At 30.5% G+C, this 22,335-nt stretch overlaps 1 long non-coding RNA gene across 1 annotated transcript; it reads left to right on the forward strand.

Moving 5' to 3' along the window:
- Positions 1–3,201: 3,201 nt before the first annotated feature.
- On the forward strand, positions 3,202–4,196 carry LOC108472490 (uncharacterized). The gene is made up of 2 exons (XR_001869553.2): positions 3,202–3,535; positions 3,645–4,196. It is a non-coding gene; the product is annotated as an uncharacterized LOC108472490 (long non-coding RNA).
- Positions 4,197–22,335: the final 18,139 nt, after the last annotated feature.

Consider the following 22,335-nt stretch of genomic DNA (forward strand, 5'->3'; position numbering starts at 1 on the left):
AATTTTTAAATTTAATGAAAATATCGACTTTTGAAAAATAGAAATGTGGAGTCGCCACCGATCCTTTTGTTTTGGTGTGATCGGGTCACCTAAGAATTTGGTTATTTTAATAAAACATTTGTGATCTACTAAAACAACTCTGGTCTATGAAAAATTTAGAAAACGGGCTCGGAAGTCGGTTACGCATGAGGAAGGATTAGCACCCTCACTACGCCCAAAATTGGTACCAAATCGATTAAATACTGTTCTTATGTCTAAAATTAAAAATGTTTTTGAAATGTGATTTTTTTTTATAACAGTTGAATAACCCGAGTTGATTGTCAAAAATCTTCTTGTTCGACGTTCGAAAATTTATAATTTGAAAATCACGAAAGGATGCTCAACTATTTAGTCCAACGAAAAATCGAAACCCAGCACAGTAGGGCACGATTATTCGAATTCCCAAACATCGATCATTGCCTCACTTTGGGAAAATACGAGTGAAATTCCGGAGAGATATTAGATTATTTTGGACAGACGAGAGATTGCAACCCAGCACGATAGGGCACTATTCCCCGAATTGCCAAACATCGAACACTTCTTTCGTTTAAAAGGGTTTTTAGAAAACGTGAATGAAACTTCGAAGGGATCTTCGATTGTAAAGGGCGAATGAAAAAGCGCAACCCAGCACGATATGGCACGATTCTCAAATCGCCAAACATCGAACATCATTTGTTTTGAAAGGTTTTTAATAAACATGAGTGAAAACCTAAAGGAATATTCGATTGTTTTGAGCAAACGAGAAATCACAACCCAGCACTATAGGGCATGATTCCTAAATTGTCAATCATCGAATATTGCCTTCGTTTTAAATGATTTTTAGAAGACATGCGTGAAATTTTGGAGGGATATTTGATTATTTTAAGCAAACGAGAAATTGCAACCCAGCACGTTAGGGCATGATTCCACGAATTGCCAAATATCGCACATCGCCTCCATTTTAAAGAATTTTTAAAAGGCATGAGTGAAATTTTGAAGGGATATTCGATTATTTTGAGCAAATGCGAAATTGTAACCCAACACGTTAGGGCACTATTCCGCGAATTGCCAAATGTCGAATCTCGACTTCGTTTTAAAGAATTTTTAAGTGAATACTTATAAACTAGCTTAAAACGTATTAATGCATTTTTTGAAATGAAACGAAATTAATCATAAAATTTGGATTTTATAAAACCACATTTCGAAAATCAAAAGGAAAACGATGAATGGGGTAATATGTACATATAAAATACGACAATAGAAGAGTGGAGGCAATACGATTTATTTGACCAACTAACAAACACTTACAACTAAGCACAATTAGCTTGGAAATATAGTTCAATCTCAATCATGCATGGAGAATAATTAACATGGCAATATAAAATAATGAACAAATAAATAATGCAATGATAACATGCATGGGAAATAATTTATATACAATACAATAAAGAAAATAATACTACAACAATACAACACCACAAAACAATACATAAAAATGTGCCAAAATGACGTGCATAGCATGATATAAAATAATTAACGCAAGATGTAAAAAGAGGAACAACATAACAATTAGAAGCCAATGTGGTATAAAATGATTTTAAAATAGTGACGAATAAATGAACACATAATATATAGGTTGACCAATTTGCATAAAAAGTAAAGATATATATTTATTGAAATAGAGGATTATAGAGTGGAAATTTGAATCAAATTGCATGTAAAATGTTTTAGACACAAATGCATTTAAAATCGACAACGCATACATGATAATAATGTATATAATATGAAAGAATAATAAAGATATATGGCAAGTTATAATACACTAAATAGATTTATAAAACATATATACATAAATGACTTTTAAAAATAATTATTTGTAAAAACATAGAAATACCTACAAGCTTAAATTAATTTTATAACAAGTCGTATAATGGACTTAAGAACATGCTTATATATATATATATATATATATATATATATATATATATATATATAAAGAAGACTATATGTATGAAACACATGGATTTAATAATATATAGATCAAATTTAGGTATCAATAAATATACATATATAAATAATGATTACTTAGAAGATATATTACGTAGGACTATATAATGAAATACAAGAAAAATTTGAGAAATCATATGTATAAAATAATATAGGGTTAATAATATATATACGAAATAAGTTAACTTTAATATATATAAAAGAAATATGCTCATATGTACGAAGTATGTTTTTTTAGGAGTATCTAGTTAAAATGACCATATACATATAAAAAGAAAAATAATTTAAATGACATATACACCATATATATATATAAAAGGATTGAATATGAGGATAAAATATAAATATGTATATAAAATATATGAAAACTTTTTTTAAAAGAATGATAAAACGATTTTAAGGATACATCAAGTTTTAAAATGAAAATATGTAACAACACAAAACAAATAGTACATATCTAAAATAAATAATATATGAAAACCTTAGATTAATAATAAAATAATTTAAAAATGAAGAATACGACAAATTTTAAATTAATATGGAAAAATGACTAGAACTTAAACATGTACATATGGTGAAAGACAATTTAAATATTATGTAAAACGTGAAAGGTTCTAAATATATATATAATAAGATGTGTTCTTGAGAATAAATTATATATATGATGGGCTAAAAAATACGACCACAAATATACAAGTAGGTTTAAAAGGAATTATGTATGTAAAAGTAACGTAGAATTAATAATATATAGAATATAAAAAAAAAACTAGTCTTGCCATGAACTATATATGCACAATATTATATGAATAAAAGCGAAGTAATATATAATTTTTTAAAACAATATGATAAAAGAAAACTTTAAAATAAAGACTTTATAAAAACAGGAGCTAATATTATCATGTTAATTCAAAAAAGTATGTATATACATGTATAGAAAGTATTAAGTTGATAAAAAAATGATAGACCATGTAAATCAAATGGACTCAATTAAAATACAATTAAAATGAATGGGCTAATTTATAAATAAAATAATCAAAAGAGGGCCAACGTGTGATGCACGTCAATGTAAAAGGACTAGAACTAGAAATAACCTAAGTTCTAAAACGCAGAGCAGAGATACGGACCAAAGCGCAAACATGCACAAATTACAGGGCTAAATTTAAAACACAAGGTAGGCAAATTGGACGGAAATTGAAGGCTGTGCGCAAGGGGAAGGACTTTTTGCATAAATAGACCATTTTAGGCGCAAAAGGCTCCCCCCACCCTTCTTACACGGTATCGTTTTGCTTAATATTTGAAACTAAAAGCCATTGAATGGCAGCTTACTATTCCCTTTTTTTTTTCGCCATAAGCAGTAGACCCAATTCTTAGGGTTTCAACACAGCAAATTTTGGGGTTTTCCCATCCCCCCATTTGACCATTCGACTGCCCCATTCCACCATTGAAATTGATGGACGGTGGCTCCCCATGGAGTCGTTTCATTCTCCTACTCTAAGCCTCAGCTCTAAAGGTAAGATTTTTAGCCCGAAAACCCATCTCAAGCTTCGATTTCGAAGAAGAAGAGATGGTCCCCGATGGCTCGTTTGAAAGTATGCTTCATTTTTTATTATATTATGCAGAAAACATATGAAACACGAAAGGAAGATGAAACAGATGCAGAAAAAAAAGAAGAAACACAAGGCGTTCGGAAAAAAAATCACCTTCTAGTTCTATTCTGATTTCTCTTTATCGCGGATTGCGTAAATATCTGTTTTTTTGTGTAACTGATTACAAGGATTAAAATTTCGGCTTTATAGCCGAAGAAAAAAAAGAAAATCAAAATAAAAAATACAATATTTCTATTTTGTTTGCATTCGCTGCTGTTCTGCCTCGTTTGTTTGCAGGTACGGAGGTATGGAGCCAGCTGTGGGGATATGTGGCACTTGACGTGGGGCGTACGGAGGCGTTGAAGGCGGTCGTACGGCGCGAGGGCTGGGATCGTCTGCGGTTGCGGCGCAAATGTGAGGAGGAAACCCTAGAGTTTCTTTGTTTAGGCATTTGGGTTTATTGGGCCTATTTTTGGGTCAGGTCTAGGTTTAGGAGTTTTAATTTTGGGTTTAGGGTCATGTATTAATTTTAGGTTTTGGACTGTTAAAAGGACTTTTAATTAATGGACTGTTTCATTTATTGTATTTTTTTTGTGTTTTGGTTTCTTCTTCGGGCCCGGGCAAATTGACCTATTTACATCAACCATTAAATTTTATGAACTGATTAAATAATTGGTTAAAATGAATATTGTTTGTGATTTGCTTAGCAATTCACGGACCCATGAATCAATATTTCACCACTTAACTTGAATGTTAATACCAACAAATCATTAATTTATCAAAAATTACATGAATATCATAATCATGACATCACAATTATCTCTTTTGAAGAGACGGTAATGATTCGTTAATAAGTAATGTGAGAGTAACTGATCTTGACTCTTAGATTTCATGTCGAGCACTCTAACATATAGGATAAATTTGATGGACTGAACTTGATAGAAAAAGCCAGTGATGAGAATATCACAAAACTAGGTGGATGAGAACGTCAGATTAAAAAAGGAACAGAAGGTTCTTGAATATATAAGTGGGTCCACCCTAAAAACTTAATTTTATCACCATTCTTAGCTTCACCCTTGGAAAGCTACAACTTTCCAGTAGATTCCATCCCAAAAAGGGTAATCAATAGTAACATGGTTAAACCTGATTATAGGTTGGGATATCCGTTTAAACTTGAAGATTCATTCGAAAATAAAAAAATTTAGGTAAAAATATAAGCTCAAAAAAAGGGGTTTAAATAATAAAAAAAAAGGCTGTTTAGAAAATGGGCCGAGTTTCGGGCAATTTTTTTTGATTTTGGCCCAACTTGGCCCGATCCATAATTGACAATCAGATTTAATAATATCACGTTAATTTGATATATTATTAGTGATATATGAAAATTAAATTAAATTAAAATTTTATATATAAAATTTTTAAAATCAAAATTTATGTATGATATTATATATTAAATTAAAATCATCTATAGTAATAATATTTATCTAAAAATAATAATTAAGTTTGATTTAATAAGCCACCCTCAAATTATGCCGCTTTTTGAATTAAGTATCTAAACCATTTTTACCGAACCAAGTATTTAAACTATAATTCGATAAAGATTATGAACCTCTACCATTATCTTCAATATCAAGAGTTCACATGTGATATTTTTAATAATAAAAAAATTAAATTTAATAATAATAAATTTGAAACGTAAATAATTTGTATTATATATGTTATGTCAATGATGGTATCATTTCTTTTTATTTTGTCATATTGTATCATATTTTAATTATTTATTTTCTATATTGTATTTATATATAGTATGCATGTAGGATGTACTTGACTGCCTACTGAACAAAGAAAAGTCTGAACCCAAGACCAGGCAAATATTTAATCAATTGGACCGACATACTTCATTATCTGATTCAATGCCTGCTCTTGGAATATGACTCCATTTTGATAAGACATTTTTATGAGAGGTCATAACAGGGGTTGAGGTCGGCAGTGAGACGATAGGAGATAAATTTTATCGTCGAGAGAGAAATAGCTTAGATCACCACTTAAGGCCTTTAAATGACCGTTTAGGAATAAAAGAAGTAGAGGTGTAAAGATAGCTAAGAGGTTTATCGAGAAATAGCCACTCTAGAAAGAGTGTGTAATTACTCACTGATCGAGTGTTTTTGTACCGAAGATGAACAAGACTAAACGATATGCTGAAGCTGTGGGATGTAAAAATATATCGATAGAGGAGCATTCCACCTTAAGGAGAAGTGGAAGCAAGAATATAGGCTTGAGTAACACAAAGCTAAAGAAAATTTCCACTGATACTTTTAAACTTTTTTTTTTCAATTTTATCAATTGTTTGCATATATTTTTCGTATGATATTTTAAACAGTGTTGATAATGAAGCCACAAAGTGAGACATAAAGTTATTATATTTGTTAGTATCATAAATCCAGTTTCCAAATCGTACTTTAATCTTTCTCAAAGTTATACAAGCAAATTCTCCAGATTCAACGTTATTTGTTTACCAATAATCATTCCAACTTATAACTCATCCTCTTTCCAAATCACTTTTAAATTATGCATAATATCAAATTTAATCCTTAGTATTTATATCTTTTATCAATTTGATTTTTATTTTTTAGTTAAATTTGATCCTAAATTTTTAAAAAAATCAAATTTGACCATTAACCTTTTGAAAAAAAATTGAAATATGTTTTTTAATGGAAATACTAACTAAAATGTTAAGTTTTTAAGTGCAACAGCTTGTATGACAGTCCTCATATACTCTATACTGATTTTTTTTGAATTTTTATGAATATTTACATTTTTTTTGAATTTTTATAATTTTTGAATTATTTGTTAGTGTGACATATAAGATAAATGACGCTATGTTAGCATGATGTGTACATGGATTGTCATGCGAGTTGTCATGCCAACAACATTAAAAATTAATATTTTATTTAGTGTTTTCGTTAAAAATTAAAACTCTTGACTGAGTTAGTATCACGAGTCAACTAGACACCAACTTGAATAGGAAAATTATAGAAATGCCCTACCATTATTAAATTAAGTTTTATTATTTGAGGGTATTATAATATTTTTACTTTAAAAAACAAAAAATTATGTATTTGCTAGGATTTGAACACATGCCAATTGAATTAATAAAATTTTAATTTACAACTCAACTAAAACTTTATTTATTTTTATTTTTTATATTCTAATTTTATTATGTATATTTTATTGCCTCCATCAATTGTATATATATACACTTACTATTATTTAAACTCTGGATTGAATTGGTGTCATGGGTTAATCACGCAGGCGAGCACCAACTCGATTAGAGAAGTTATGAAAATACGTTTTTGTATTTAAAATAAATAATATTATTCAAGAATATTTTAATTGTTTTAATTTAAAACAATAAAGATATACATATGGTGTAATTTAGACCCATGCCAATTATATTGGGAAAAACTTTAAAACTACCACTCAATAATAATACTTTATTTTAATTATTTATATATTTTAAATTTATTATGTAACCTTTATTACATCTATCAATTGTGCATATTAATAATGTTGTTGATTGGGATTTGATATGGTGTTACAAATTAACTCAACATCTACTTAGGATATTCGATGGTAATACTATGATAAATAATTGTATTCATCTGTTTTAATTTCATTTTATTTATAATTTAAACATATATCTATGTTTTAAATATGTTCTTTCTACATGTATAGGCACAAAATTTCTAGTATATATAATAATAGAAAATTCACCCAAATTGTGTGAATATATACCATAATCTAATTTTATTATTAAAAGAAATAAAAATAAAATTTTCATGTAATATTTATATGTTTTATTTAAATTTAAATATAAATATATTAAATAGTAATTCAAAATTACTAACAAAATTATCAATATAACATCATTTTACGTTAGCATATTGCATACATAAATAATTATATTTATTGAAATAAAATTAATTGATGTATTCATTTATTCAAATATGTAGAGTTGAATTAAAATTAAATTTTATTTATACACTTGAATTGTAATTAAAATTTCATGTATATAATTGTATCAAATCAAAGTTTAAGTATCGAATTACACATTGAATAAAAATTTATGTTTATCCCATTTAAATAACAAATCTTTACAACTTTAGTAATTGGGCTAGCTTAACCCATTTAAGGGTACATATAAGTTAAGTAATAACACAATGTATAGGAACCCAGAACTTTTTGATGAATGCCTCAATCCTACCATCCTCATTCTTGTTTCCTTGATTTGGTAACGATTTTCTTCTGAACCACAAGACAGCGAAGCATATGGCAATGGTTATAGCTACCGTCAATTCTGCTAATGGAGTATGAATCGGGTCAAATAAACAATTAATTGGAGATATAATATATAGAGAAAGTAAAATATTAGAGCAGTGGAAAACACTGAAATAATAACTACATGCACAATTTGTTAGAAATCTAGAAAAAGAGTTAATAAATAATTAGATAAATTTTATTTAAAAAATTAAAACACCAAAATAGTATCATAAAAATTTGTTATTTGTTTTATTTGGTTTTTATGTATTTACTACATGAAAACAAACTTTTAGCGGCGTTTTTTTTTTGTCTTTAAAGCGCCGCAAAAAGCGTTGCTATATGTAACGCCGCTAAAATTAGCGGCGTTTTGTTGAAAAAAAGTCCACTAAAGACCAGGACTTTTAGCGGCGCTTATATAAAAAACGCCGCTAATTTGCCCAGTTTTGCAATATGCATTTTGCACCTATATCCAACCCTCTTGCAAGAAATTCAACCAAAAAATAGCAAATATACTGTGAAATCCAACCAGAACCCGCAAATTTAAATAATACAAAATTATACGAGAAATATATTATATAAATTGTAAATGAATATTCAAAATATTCTTACAATAATGATAAAAGTTACAAGAAAACAAATGTCTTAGATGGCGGATTTTGAAATTGTTGGAACATAGTCATCATAGACTGAAGCTGTAGCTGTTCTGCTCCGCCTCCCTCGTTGCTGCCTCCGCCTCCCTCGCTGCTGCCTCCGCTCTGAGTTGAGAAATTTTCTCATCTGTGCTAGCTTGTATCTGAACTATCTGATCTTTTAGCCTCTGAAGTTTAGCTTGACTTTGACTCCCGGAAGGCATGTATTGGTGTGAGGTGGATCCAAAAAATTGGGTTGGGTTAACACCAGATCCTTGAAATCTAACCCAACCATACCTTTCAGGACCCAAAACTTCATTAATAATTCTGTTATCAATATCCTCAAAATTAACAGAACTATCGATCAAGCGATCGCTTCATACTCGCCTTCTTATCTTTTAGTTTCTCCTAATAAATCACCAAAGAGTTAGAAACGAAATATACAATAAAAGGAATACAACATAACATTATTTAAAATTAAACTAATAAAAGCATTTAATTAAAACATTATAATTAAATATTATAAATATTTATAATGAATCAAATTTTATTAAGTAAATATACCATAATTTCGCACCTCGGATGTCATCGGAGTTCCATCTTTTTTCCTGTACGTAATGTCAAAAAGCTGAAGGCGTCCAACTTTTTGACTAGACAAGGCTTCCTACAATATAGTAGTAAAAATATTATTTAATAGTAAAAAATCATTAATACTTGATAGAATTAATAAATCCATAGTACCGTGCTTCGAGCTACACAAGCAAAACTTCTCGACCTGCTGGTAATGCGTAAATTTTTTTTTACTGCCGCTTGTTCCAACTTGCTCACGGTCCTACATAATGAAATTATTATTACGTATATAGTAAATACTATAAACCGAAAAATTTATAAGAGTTTGCAAGTACATAATACCTCTCCTTTCTTCGAATTCCAAAATCGAACCGCATCTTCCCAATGGTACCTCAGCATTCCCGGTGGGACATTTTGCAATTTTTCTTCGAGGCTTTTGGTTTTTTTAAAATATTCTTTTTTCAAACTGCTTTTATGGTCTCTCCATTTTTTACCCAATGCCTTCTTGATATAGGCATCAGAGACCTCTAAAGCAAACCGCTCCTAAAAAACACAAGTTTAGGAATTAAATATAAATGAAATTTAAACCAAAGGATTATAAATTACATTAACGTTTTGTTACCTTAATATTAGAGAGAGCTTGATTTTTATTGCTATCAGGCATGTTATGCCATGATTCATAGTTGATGGGCAACATATTGGCATTTCGTGCTATAATGCCCAAATAGCCTGCTAAAAGTCGAGCTTCTTGTCCAACAGGCTGACCATGGTTGTTTCTAGTTACTTTGACACTCTCGACAGAATTTAAGTTATATAAATCTGTTAGGAGCGTACGTCTTCGACCTCTGCGCGTCCCACCATTTTCAGCTGAAAAATAATATATTATTACTATATTGAAATTTAAAAGTAAATCAGTAATAAAATTTAATACAATTTGTAAAATAAACTTAACATTACTTTGAAATTCCACAGACTCGTCGAATGCCTCCGGCATGTTTGAAGATCCAACAACTGTCTGCTGTTCAGTACTTACTTCTTCCGAATTTGTAGTATTCTGTACAATACTAAGATCTCTTAATCTTCTTCTAGGCATTTTTCCTGCAACACATAAAATAGTTAAAATTTTAGTAAGAAATAACAACAATAGTAAATATAAAATAGTTAAATTATATAACATGACCAATGTTAAAATTATAACATTACATATAAAAAAAATCATAAAATCTTACTACATCATAAATCGTAAATATCTTCGTCCACATCTTGACGAACCCATTGAAATTGTGTACTAGTACTAGGGATATTTTCATTTAAGTTTTGTTCTGGAAAAGGCAAAGTTTCTGATCTTTCAACGATGTCATCTCTACTTCCATTCCCCATGTCAAACAAGTCTCTAGGGTGTTTCGGAGTACAACGTACCAACCCTCATCAATTGGATCTTTCGAGTAAAAAACTTGTTTAACTTGAGAAAAAAATACATACGACTCGTCTATCAAATGTTCTCCAGTGTGAATTAATCGAGAGAAATTCACCATTGTAAAACTAAACTGATCATTTTTAATTCTGCGAGTAGTATTAGCATCAGCCCAATCACATCGAAATAAGACAACTTTCCATTTTCCATAGTAATCCAACTCAATAATGTCGGTTAAAAGTCCGTCATATTCCACATTTCCCTCGACAGGATTACTGTCCCTAGCACTAGCGTAACTTGTAATTAAAGAATTAACAACTACTCCACAATTTTGAGTTCTCCTCAATCTCTCGCGATATTTGGTATGAAATCTGAATCCATTCATGATGAAGCCACTATATCTTTTTACTACTCGATTCGGACCTTGGGAAAGCCATTTAACTTCGTCATTAACGACATTCCCACTCCAAACCTATTGAATCAAAAGTAAATTGAGTAATTGTAAATGTTATGAGAAAACATTATTATTTGTCAATAAAATGTTGAGTTTCATACCGTTTGGCTTAACCATTCATGAAAAGATTCTGCGAATAACCTATTAATCTCGCGATGTTGTAATCTTCGTGAGCGTGAACGAGATCTTAAGACTTGTTTGTACTCACTATGTTAAAAACATGTTTAATTCGTTAAAAAGTAAACAAATAAAAAAAAAAGATGAATATTTATCATATTCTAGAACTTACTTGCGTAATTGTTCAAGTGCATCGTGATGGAAAAGAACATATGTATGTGCTTGTATCCAAGATCGGTCATCTAATTCTGCAATTTCAACTTTGCCGATTGGTTCTCCATAACTTTGAAATAAATAAGTTTCAGCCAAGCTAGGATCATTGAGTCCGGCATTTCTACTTGGTTTATTCAATCTTGTTTCAACATCTTCTAAATATCTAGAACAGAATGTCATACACTCCTCTACCAAGTAGCCTTCAGCTATTGATCCTTCTGGATAACGCTTGTTACGGCAATAAGACTTCAATTTGCTTAGGAACCTAAACACCATATACAACATTATCAAAACTGGTAACTATAGGTATAAAGGTGAATGCCTTTGAAATAAATTAGCACCTTTCAATTGGATACATCCAACGATAGAAAACTGGCCCACCACTTATTGCTTCACGAGGGAGATGAATGACAAGGTGCACCATAATTGTGAAGAAGGAAGGTGGAAAGATCTTCTCCAAATTGCATAATGTCAAAGCGGCTCGATCTTGTACTTTTTCAAGTTCTTCAACATTCAGAACTTTGCCACAAATTGCTTTCATTATATTAGACAATTCAATTATACAGGACGTTACCTTCTTTGACATACAGCACCGTAAAGCAACTGGAAGTAGATCTTGCATTAAGATGTGATAGTCATGTAATTTTAATGAATATAGTCTTCGATCTTTAAGACTTACACATCGAGATATATTTGATGTATACACATCCGGAACCTTTATATCCTTCAACACCGTGCAGAACATTTCTTTCTCTTCCTTTGACATTGCAAAAATTGTAGGCGGCAACCAATATTTTCCATTAGGACGTACTTGGGGATGAAGATCACGCCTAATTCCCATGTGAACTAAATCAAGTCGACTCTGAAGATTATCTTTTGATTTACCATTGACGTTTAAAATTGTCTGGATGATGTTCTCGCAGACATTCTTTTCAATATGCATCACATTAAGATTGTGGCGTAATATGTGATGCTCCCAATAAGGCAACTCAAAAAAAATACTTCTTTTCTTCCACAAGTCCGCCTCATTAGGGTCATCCTCTTCGTCAGATTCATCATCAGATTCATCCCTCGATCGTCTATTTGTTTGCCTATTAGATGGTTGATTCAGCTTCCCGTAACTGAAATCCATATCTTTTAACATGAATAAGATTTCAGATCTAATGGTCTGCTCAGGAGCTTTTTTCAACTCTTCAGTACCGTCAAATAAAGCCCTCTGAAATCTATAGCTATGATTTTCATCTAACCACCGACGATGCCCTATATAGCAGAACTTCTTCCCATTATATAACCACTGTGAACACGTTTGAGCAGCACAACAAGGACAAGCATAACGTCCTCTGGTACTCCAACCAGATAAATTCACATATGCCGGGAAATCATTAATTGTCCACAGCAAAGCAGCACGTAGGTAAAAGTTCTCCTTTCTCAATACATCATACGTCTCAATACCCGCCCATAATTGTTTTAACTCTTCAATAAGTGGCTGCAGATATATGTCAATATCATTTCCGGGGCGTTTCTCTCTGGGGATAATCATAGATAATATCAAAGAAGATTGCTTCATGCAGAGCCATGGAGGCAAATTATAAGGAACAAGGACCACAGGCCAAATCTTGCACGAGGTGCTCATGATTTTAAAAGGATTAAATCCGTCAGATGCTAACCCGAGCCTTACACTCCGAGGATCACTTGCAAAGCTTGGAAATTTATTGTCAAATGATTTCCATGCTAAAGAATCTGTAGGATGCCTTAATAATCCATCATCCGTTCGCTGATCATGATGCCACGTCATAAACTCAACTGTCTTTGACGACATGAATAGCCTTTGAAGCCTTGGGATTAGCGGGAAATATCGCAAAATCTTGTTCGTCTTCCTTATTGACTGTGGCCCATATTCATCCTCATTAACATCTTTTGCATCTCTATTCATCCAACGAGATTTACCGCAAACATGACAAGACTGTTGATTTCTCCGATCACCCCAATACAACATGCAATCATTTGGGCAACTATGAATTTTGTTGTACCCAAGGCCCAAATCTTTTATCACTTTCTTCATGTCTTTACATGATTGAGGGATTTTTGCAAACGGGAACATTTCACTCAAAAGCTCTAACAGCATTGTCAAAGAGTTCCCGGTCCACCCTCTCAAACATTTTAAGTGGAAAAGGCGAATACAGAATGACATTTTCGAAAATTTTGATCCCTCATAAAGTTCTTCATTCATTTCACCAAGTAACGTGTAGAACTTCGCCGCTTCTTCATTCGGTTGTTTATCTGGTACACTTCTTCTTGTTTCCATAAAAGTATTCCCACCGATATTATAATCATCAGATGCAACATAGTTTGGTGGAAATGATTGGAAACCTTCACTCCGCATATTAAATGCATCCCGCATCATACCTTCCATGTCATCTTCTCTAACATACTGACGGTAACCACTATAAGGATAACCCAGATTGATCGTCGAAGAGGCTCCACTAGGTGTACACTCTCTATGGAAAATCCATTTTTTATACCCCCGAATGAAGCCATCAACAATTAGATATTCGTAGACAACTTCACGATAATGCCAATAAATATTGCCACACTTCTCACACGGGCAAAGAATCATATTCTCTTGCCTTGAATTGTGAAATGCAAAATCTAAAAAAGATTGCACTCCATTTTGATACTCGTTGCTTGCCTTTGAGAAATTCATCCAAGTCCTATCCATTTCGTAGTTGTTGAAGTCTAAAATTGGCAATAAGTTACACGGGTAAGTTGTTTATTATGTAAGTCTTGATATGATATATTTTTATGTTTTATGTAAGTTATGTAGATTATGTAAGTTATGAAATTTGAACTTTAAACTATATGCTTTTAAGGAAATTATTAGATGAAACTACATGTATTAGTTATGTAAGTTGTTATGTACGTTATGTGAGTTATGTAAATTATGTAAGTTATGTGAGTTATGTAAGTTGTTATGTAAATTATGTAAGTTATGTGAGTTATGTAAGTTGTTATGTAAATTATGTAAGTTATATGAGTTATGTAAGTTATGTAATTTATTTAAGTAATGATCAATATTAATACTATTTTGATAAAAATTAGTTATAACTTTTAAAGACATTTAAAATATTAAATGTAATGGCGTAAATTCAATGTTATCGGAACAGTGGTTTCGTAACCATAAATCCGATTTAAAGAGAAATTTATTTCAATATTTTTGCTTGAAAATTTATATGATAGGAAAATCGTATGAAAATATTGATAGGAAAATTTTATCAATTTAGTGATTAGTTAGAAAAAGAAATTATTGAAGAAATTGGGTAAAATAAGGTATCGGGACCTCTATCTCGTAAAACCGAGTCAAAAATAATTTTATAAATATTTATTAAATGTTATTAATGTGGTATTAAAATTTTGTTAGGAAATTTTAATGTTTGGGTAGTCAATTAAATGAAAAGGACTGAATTGTAATAGGTGTAAAAGTTGCTAGAGTGATTAAATAGCTTATTAGTCTAATGAGAAAGGATTTAAAAGGAAATTAGACCCAAAAGTTATTTGGGCTGGACGGCAAGGGTATGAAATCAGCAGAAAAAAGTGATAAATTAAGGGTAAAATTGGAATATTGCAAAATTAACTAAATAAAACTAGGACTAAATAGGAAATATCTAGATTTCTCTTCATTTCTCTTCAATTCCAGCAGCTAAAAACGCCATAGGAGGGTTCTCTAAGCTGGTATTTCATAATTTTTGCACCAAGTGAGTTAATCCTTCCCTTTTTCTTGTAATTTTTGAGTTTCTAAGACTTTTACAACTAGGTCCTACTATTAAATTCATTAGTTTTTGATTTCATGGATGAAATTGAAAGTCACCATGGTTTAGTGCTGTAATTTTATGATTAAATAGAATGAAATTAAAGCTTTAATTTGTTTATGAGATGATTTTATTAGGCAATTTCAATGGAAATTGATTTTTAGGACCTAATTGTGAAAATATTTGGAATTAAAGTCTATTTCTGAAATTCTGATTCCTAAAGGTTGTAAACTAGTTTAAAGTGATAGAATAAAATGTTAATTGAGAAAAATAAGCTCAATTGAGAGGCTAATTGAGTAGGGATGAAATTATCATTTATTAAAAGCTTAGGGGAAAAATGGTAATAAACAGCTTGCACTAAAACAGTTTGGACAGCAGCAGTAGACTAACTTTGAAAAATCACCAAAAATTGTAGGAATAGAATTAGAAGATGAACAAAATATGGAATTAAAGCTTATTGAGTCTAGTTTCTCATAGAAGAAGTATTGTAAGCAATGGATTTGTAAATTTTGAGATATAATTAATTTTGTGAGACAAGGTCAGATTGAATTCGGGTTCCCCTGTTCTGACTTTGAAAAATTATAAAAAATTGAATAAAAATAATTAGGGACTTAAATTTATATGTATAGAATTCTGAATGAGTCTATTTTTAATAGAAACAAACAAGAACATCATTTGAATTCTGTATAAAGAGATAATTTATTTTTAGTGAAGAAGGGTCAGAACTGTTAGACAACAGAACAGGGGTGAATTTGAAGAATAAAATGTACTGATTGGCTAAACCAAAAATTATGAAAATTGTATGGTAAAAATATATATGAGTCTAGTTTCATGGAAAATTAACGGATCTTAATTTGGAGTTCCGTAGCTCAAGTTATAAATAATTTAGTGACTATGACTCAAGTAGACAGCTTTGAATGAACTATAAATAATAGTTGAATTATAGAGAATGTTGCATATGAACATGAAATGTATTAATTTGATAATTAAATTTATTTATTTAGATCCAGAAGATTCAAATACTGAAGCTAGATTGAGGAAAGGAAAAGTTCGGGATTAATAGATTTTCTTGTTTACAAACAAGTATCAAGGTAAGTTCATGTAACTTGAATTATATTCTTAAATGCTTGAAATGCATGTTTTTGATATGAATATGATTTGAATGTTCATTGTATGAAAATTTATGAAACATTGATATATTTGATAAAATGGGAAGAAATCCCGTTTGAATGAAAGGAAAATTCGATGGATTTCGAAAAGGAATTGACGGTAAAAAGGATCTAGCGGACGGGTGATCCTATCTTAATATAGCCCTCCGAAGAATATGTGTAAAATGGATTTAGCCGGACGGTAATCCGAATTAGGTCTCAATTTAGCTTTGGACTGGTAATTCAGATCCAAGCTCATTAGAGTAATTGTCGTTGCAAGGATTTAGCCTGATGGTAATCGACAATACTCTATGAGTTTATATTGCGAGGATTTAGCTTGGGTGGTAATCCATTTGCAAGGTTGAGGTTCATGAGTGTGCTCTCTGAAATGGAAATGTCGCACATGAATATGAATTGACGGACCGAATTGTACACTAAAAGTGTACCTCTGAAAATCCATCGAAATTCGATAAATTCAACGGGATAAATATGAAAATAATAAGGAATGAAAATCATGGTATTGATGAGTACATCAATCATGGTGTATATATATATATATATATATTATTGATACATGGAAATTATTGTACTAACTTGAATATTGAGTTTGTGCATGTTAGGGTAATAATGCATTGAATGGATATATGAATGTTTATTATATTGTATTGAAAATATTAGGTAAGTATAATTCTTGTTACATGAGCTTACTAAGCACAAAGTGCTTACCCGCTTCCTTTTCCCTGTTTTGTAGTGTTAAGAGCTCGGAGGTCGGATTTGGTGGAGACACATCACCTTTATCAACCTCGGGATTTCGGTATATAAAGAAACTTTATTTTGGAAGTCAATGGCATGTATAAGCTAACAAAGTAAATGTTAACGTGAAATGAATGTAAAGTTAGCCATTAGTATGGTTAACAAACACAGTTATAGATATGTGATGACGTTATCTTATATAAATGTATGAATCTATCATGAAAATATGTTGAATTAAAAAAAAAAAATTAATTCGTAAACTCCGGTAATGCCTCGTACCCTATTCCGGCAATGAATACGGGTAGGGGTATTACATTAAATATTAAAATCAAACATTATTAATATAAAAAATAGTAATTTGAATATAATAATATCAAAAAGAATCGTAGTTTAATTTTTATAATTAAATTGGAAATAAATTAAGGTTATATAAATATTCAATAGTAAATGAGCTCGATAGAACTTTTTCAAGTCTTTTGAATTTTTAAGATTCATCATACGTGGCGTTGTTACACCTAGGGAGGATCCATTATATCTTACAGCTCGATATAAGGCAATCCGTCGGGTTTCAACCTATATACTTTGAATCTTTAAAATATTTAAAATAAGGTTGGAGAGGAGGTCAGCTATTGTTGTAAGTTTAATGGACAAGCAAGCTATATGGTAATAAAATTAATTAGTAAATGAGCTCGATAGAACTTTTTTCAAGTCTTTTTGAATTTTTTAAGATTCATCATACGTGGCGTTGTTACACCTAGGGAGGATCCATTATATCTTACAGCTCGATATAAGGCAACCCGTTAGGTTTCCAGCCTATATACTTTGAATCTTTAAAATATTTAAAATAAGGTTGGTGAGAAGGTCAGCTATTATTGTAATTTTAATGGACAAGCAAGCTACATGGTAATAAAATTAATTCATACTTATTCATACTTAAGTTGAATCAAGTAATAATTAAGTTAAACCAAATATAAAAACTTATTCATACTTATTCATACTTCAAATAATAAAGAAAACATATCAAATTAAAAACTTATTATAATGTAACTAATTTAAAAATACTTTCAAAAGCCAAAAATTTAAAATTAATTTGGAAACAAAATAGTTCTGCTCCAAACAGAACCAGCAATTAAATCTTTACAAAATCGCAACCCCAAAATATTAATTTTTCCAAAATCATCATGATAAAACTATTATTGATTAGAATTTTGAAATAAAACGTACCTTAATGATTTTAACAACCTGGTCTACTCCACTCTCACTAGCAAACAGAGGCTGGAGTTAACAAAGTAATATTTGTTAAGTAATTTAAAGTGAAAATGCATAGAAATAAGGAAAAAAATTTAGCAACGAAACCTGTACCTAGAACAGATGTCAATGGCTGTGGTGTATTTAGTTGCCCCAAATATTAATTCAGGTGCTCGATAGTACCTAGAACAGATGTAAGATTATAAGAGTAGCACCAAATATATTTCAGTTTAAGCAAATATAAAAACTTTATCTATATCAGTACCAAGGAATTAAAGTATATGTACCATATTTAGTATACAACTTTATCTTTTAGTACAGTTTCCAACTGCTTTTTGCTTTTTGCGTTTATAAGTAACAGTTACTTTTGCATTCATTTTAATAAATTTTCTGGCTGCTCTTGTCATACTATTCAATATACAATATAATTAATGGCTAAAAATATATACAATATCATTTTACTTTCATATTATTAATACCAAGAAATATTATTTAAAATAATAAATGAGTATCAATAAAAGTTCCTAATCATTACTAAAAATCTATACAAGTTATAAAAACTTAATATATTATAAATTAAACTCTTCGCTATTCAATTTTTATTTTTTCTTAATAAGGAATAACTTATTCATAGATAAGGTATAACTATAGTATATTTGTAAAATTATATATATAAAATTAATAATAATGATGAAGATGATGCTGCATTTAATTGAGAACCACTAAAATTTCTAAGTTGCCCATGAACAAACACCATAACTTGCAGTACAAATGGACAAACAAGGAGATAATACGTCCCAACTATGACGTCCAAGTCAACAAACATGCTCCACATGAAACACCCAACTATATCTCACCCTATCACAAACCAATCTCAAATTTAAAACACTTACAAAACACACAAATGCACTTCACACATCTGAAAAGGAATTTGGGTTTTAGATTACCATAAATTATAGTGGTGAATGAATTTGAAAATCAAATATTTGCGAGTCATAATTAATTATTGTACAGTGGGTGCATTTCATTCTCAAAAATTAAAATAAGTGATGGTAACATCTTCTTGTCAATACTCAAGCATTAAAGTTAGAAGCCTTTGTAAAAAAATATCAATCGATTATCGATATATATACACACATTTATTTAATCATATTGGATATGCACAGTCTAGAGATGCAAAACTTTCCACTATGGGATATAACTTCAATTTCCATGTACTCTATAGAAGGGATGAGAAGAAGGGAGGGGAATAAGGCAGATATGTCTTTCCATAAGTGCACTTTGACCTATCAATTTACATGCTAAGCTGTAGGCGACTTTTAAGATTATCTTGTTTTTCAAACAAGGAATACAATGACCTATACCAACATTTCCATAGATAAATCAAAATTTTCAAATATTTTTAGAAATAATTAGTACCAAAAGTAGGGCTTAAGGGTTCCTTTAGGAATAAACCATGAATGTTGTCCCCGATCAACAATGAGAGATGACATATTCAACCCATCATGGCTTTAGAAGCAAAGTATTGATGCCTCCAACATTGGCCATGAGATATTCGAGAAAGCATCAAGATATTTCTCAATATTAATTCCATATCTCTTTGAAATAAGCAAGTATAACAATTGTACATCATCATGATATGATGTAGAACAGCTTCACGTACATAAACGGGGAATGTATGAAACACAAAACCTGAACCCTCAACTCCCAAAATTTAAAAGTTGAAATAGAAACACAAAATCCTAAAACTTAAACTCTATGAACATCGAAATTAAAACTCCAAAATTTAAAACTTAATTTTTAAATCTACTTTCACAAAAAAGAAGAAGAAAATATCCAAATTATTCCAATCATGATTGAGGTTATTAATAACAGTAACTTAATATACATCAATATAACAACAACTGTAATCACAAGATTGAAAAAAACAGTAACATCACATTGTAGTCACAAAGATGACATTCATTATCCATTTTCAAAGAGACTAAATTAAACTAAATAAAGTGTCCATATAAGTAGTAACAATACCTATAGGACTCGAAATTCCAATGGCAGCGGCGGAAAGAAGAGGCAGACACTGACGCAGACGCAGTTAGGGTCCAAAAATTAAAAATTTTGATTTAGGGTTATGGGAAAACTACTGATAGCAGAGCAAATCAAAGGGACTTCGGGGAAAATGATTTGAAGATATCTCTTTGGGGGAAATTATAGGGGATTTCTGAAATTAGGGCTTGAAAGTAATGGGAAATTTTAAGGGAAATTTGAAACAGATGAAGTAAAAGGAAAAGTAGTCGGGGTAAACTAAACTGGGGAAAAGTAAAGGGAAATTGGGGTTCCAAAAAACGACGCCATTTTCAATCTATTAATAAATATTTGTGGCATTTTTATAGAAAGCGCCACTATTAACAATGTACTAACGACACCGTTTTGCAATCTGTTAATAGATTTTGTGGCGTTTCTAGATAAAACACCGGCATTTCACACCTTTTGTGGCGTTTATTAAAGCGCCACTAATAAAAGACAACAAAACAACGACGTTTTGAAATCACTTTAAATGTTTTGTGGCGTTTTTATATAAAGCGCCACTAATAACAAGGTAATAACGATGCCATTTTGCAATCTGTTGACAGATTTTTGTGGCGTTTCTGGATAAAACGCCAGTAATTCTCACCTTTTGCGGCGTTTATGGAAGTGCCACTAATAACAAGGGTGTAGACGACGCCGTTTTACATTCTTTTAATAGATGTTTTGTGACGTTTTTTAGAAAGCCCCACTAATAACTAAGCTTCAAAACGACATAGTTTAAACTATTAATACATATTGGCGGCATTTTTTGCTAAAACACCACTAATTATGACAATAATTTTTCCTCCCTTTTTTTTCTCTTTTATTATTATTATTATTATTATTTCCTATTAATACATGGTTAAATTTTAATTTAGTCTCTCTAATATATTTAAATTTTAGATTTATTTGCATATACTTTAATTTTTAATATCATTTAGTCTATATGTTTTTATAATATTATTAATTAATCTAAGCAGTTAATGTTATTGACTTTTTAATAAAACATTACATGGTAATATATAATTTGAATATTTAGAGAATAAAGATTGAAATGTGGTTTCCATTTTTATATGTTTGTGTCGTTCTTTTACATTAATATCTATATATATCAATATATTATCCATATTTATATTATTTATTCTTACTGAGTTAATTTAGGATTTATATAGTATTTAAGTGTTTAAGGGTTTGTTGTCTACAGTTTAAGGTTTTATGGTTTTGGATTTAGGGTTTATAGTTTTAAGTTTTATAATTTAGGGTCTAGTGATATTAGGTTTATAGTTTTATGATTTAGGAATCTATATTTAAGGGCTTAAGGGTTTAGTGTCTATAGTTTAGGGTTTTATGGTTTTGGATTGAAGATTTAATGTTTAGGGTTTAAGGCTTACAATTTAGGGTTTATGACTAGAGATTTAGGGTTTGAAATGTAAAAGGGTTATTGATTTTAGGGGTTAGGGGTTAATTAAGGTTCACTACAGGAAAATAGGGCTTTAGAGGCATTTTTAGCGGCGTTTTATAAAAAAACGTTGCAAAAATTGTACATTAGCGGCGTTTTTACCAAAAACGCCGCTAAAAGCAGAGCAATAGCGGCGTTTTACCAAAATCGCCGCTAAAAACCAGAGCAATAGCGGCGTTTTACTAAAAACGCCACTAAAAACCAGGGCAATAGCAGCGTTTTTGGTAAAACGCCGCTAAAAACAAGAGCAATAGCGGCATTTTTGGGAAAACGCCGCTAAAAACAGAGCAATAGCGGCGTTTTACCAAAAACTCCGCTAAAAACCAGAGCAATAGCGGTGTTTATGGTCAAAACGCCGCTAAAAGTCATATAACCCCTAAAACCCTAAACCCCTAAAAATCATAAACACTAATCTTTAACCTTTAAACCCTAAAAACCATAAACACTAAACTATAACCCCTAAAACCTTAAACCCTAAAAAACATCATATGGATGTTGATGTGTATCTACATAGATATTAATGTAAAAGCTT

This window comes from Gossypium arboreum, chromosome 11, assembly GCF_025698485.1.
Source record: "Gossypium arboreum isolate Shixiya-1 chromosome 11, ASM2569848v2, whole genome shotgun sequence".
Taxonomy (NCBI): Eukaryota; Viridiplantae; Streptophyta; class Magnoliopsida; order Malvales; family Malvaceae; genus Gossypium; species Gossypium arboreum.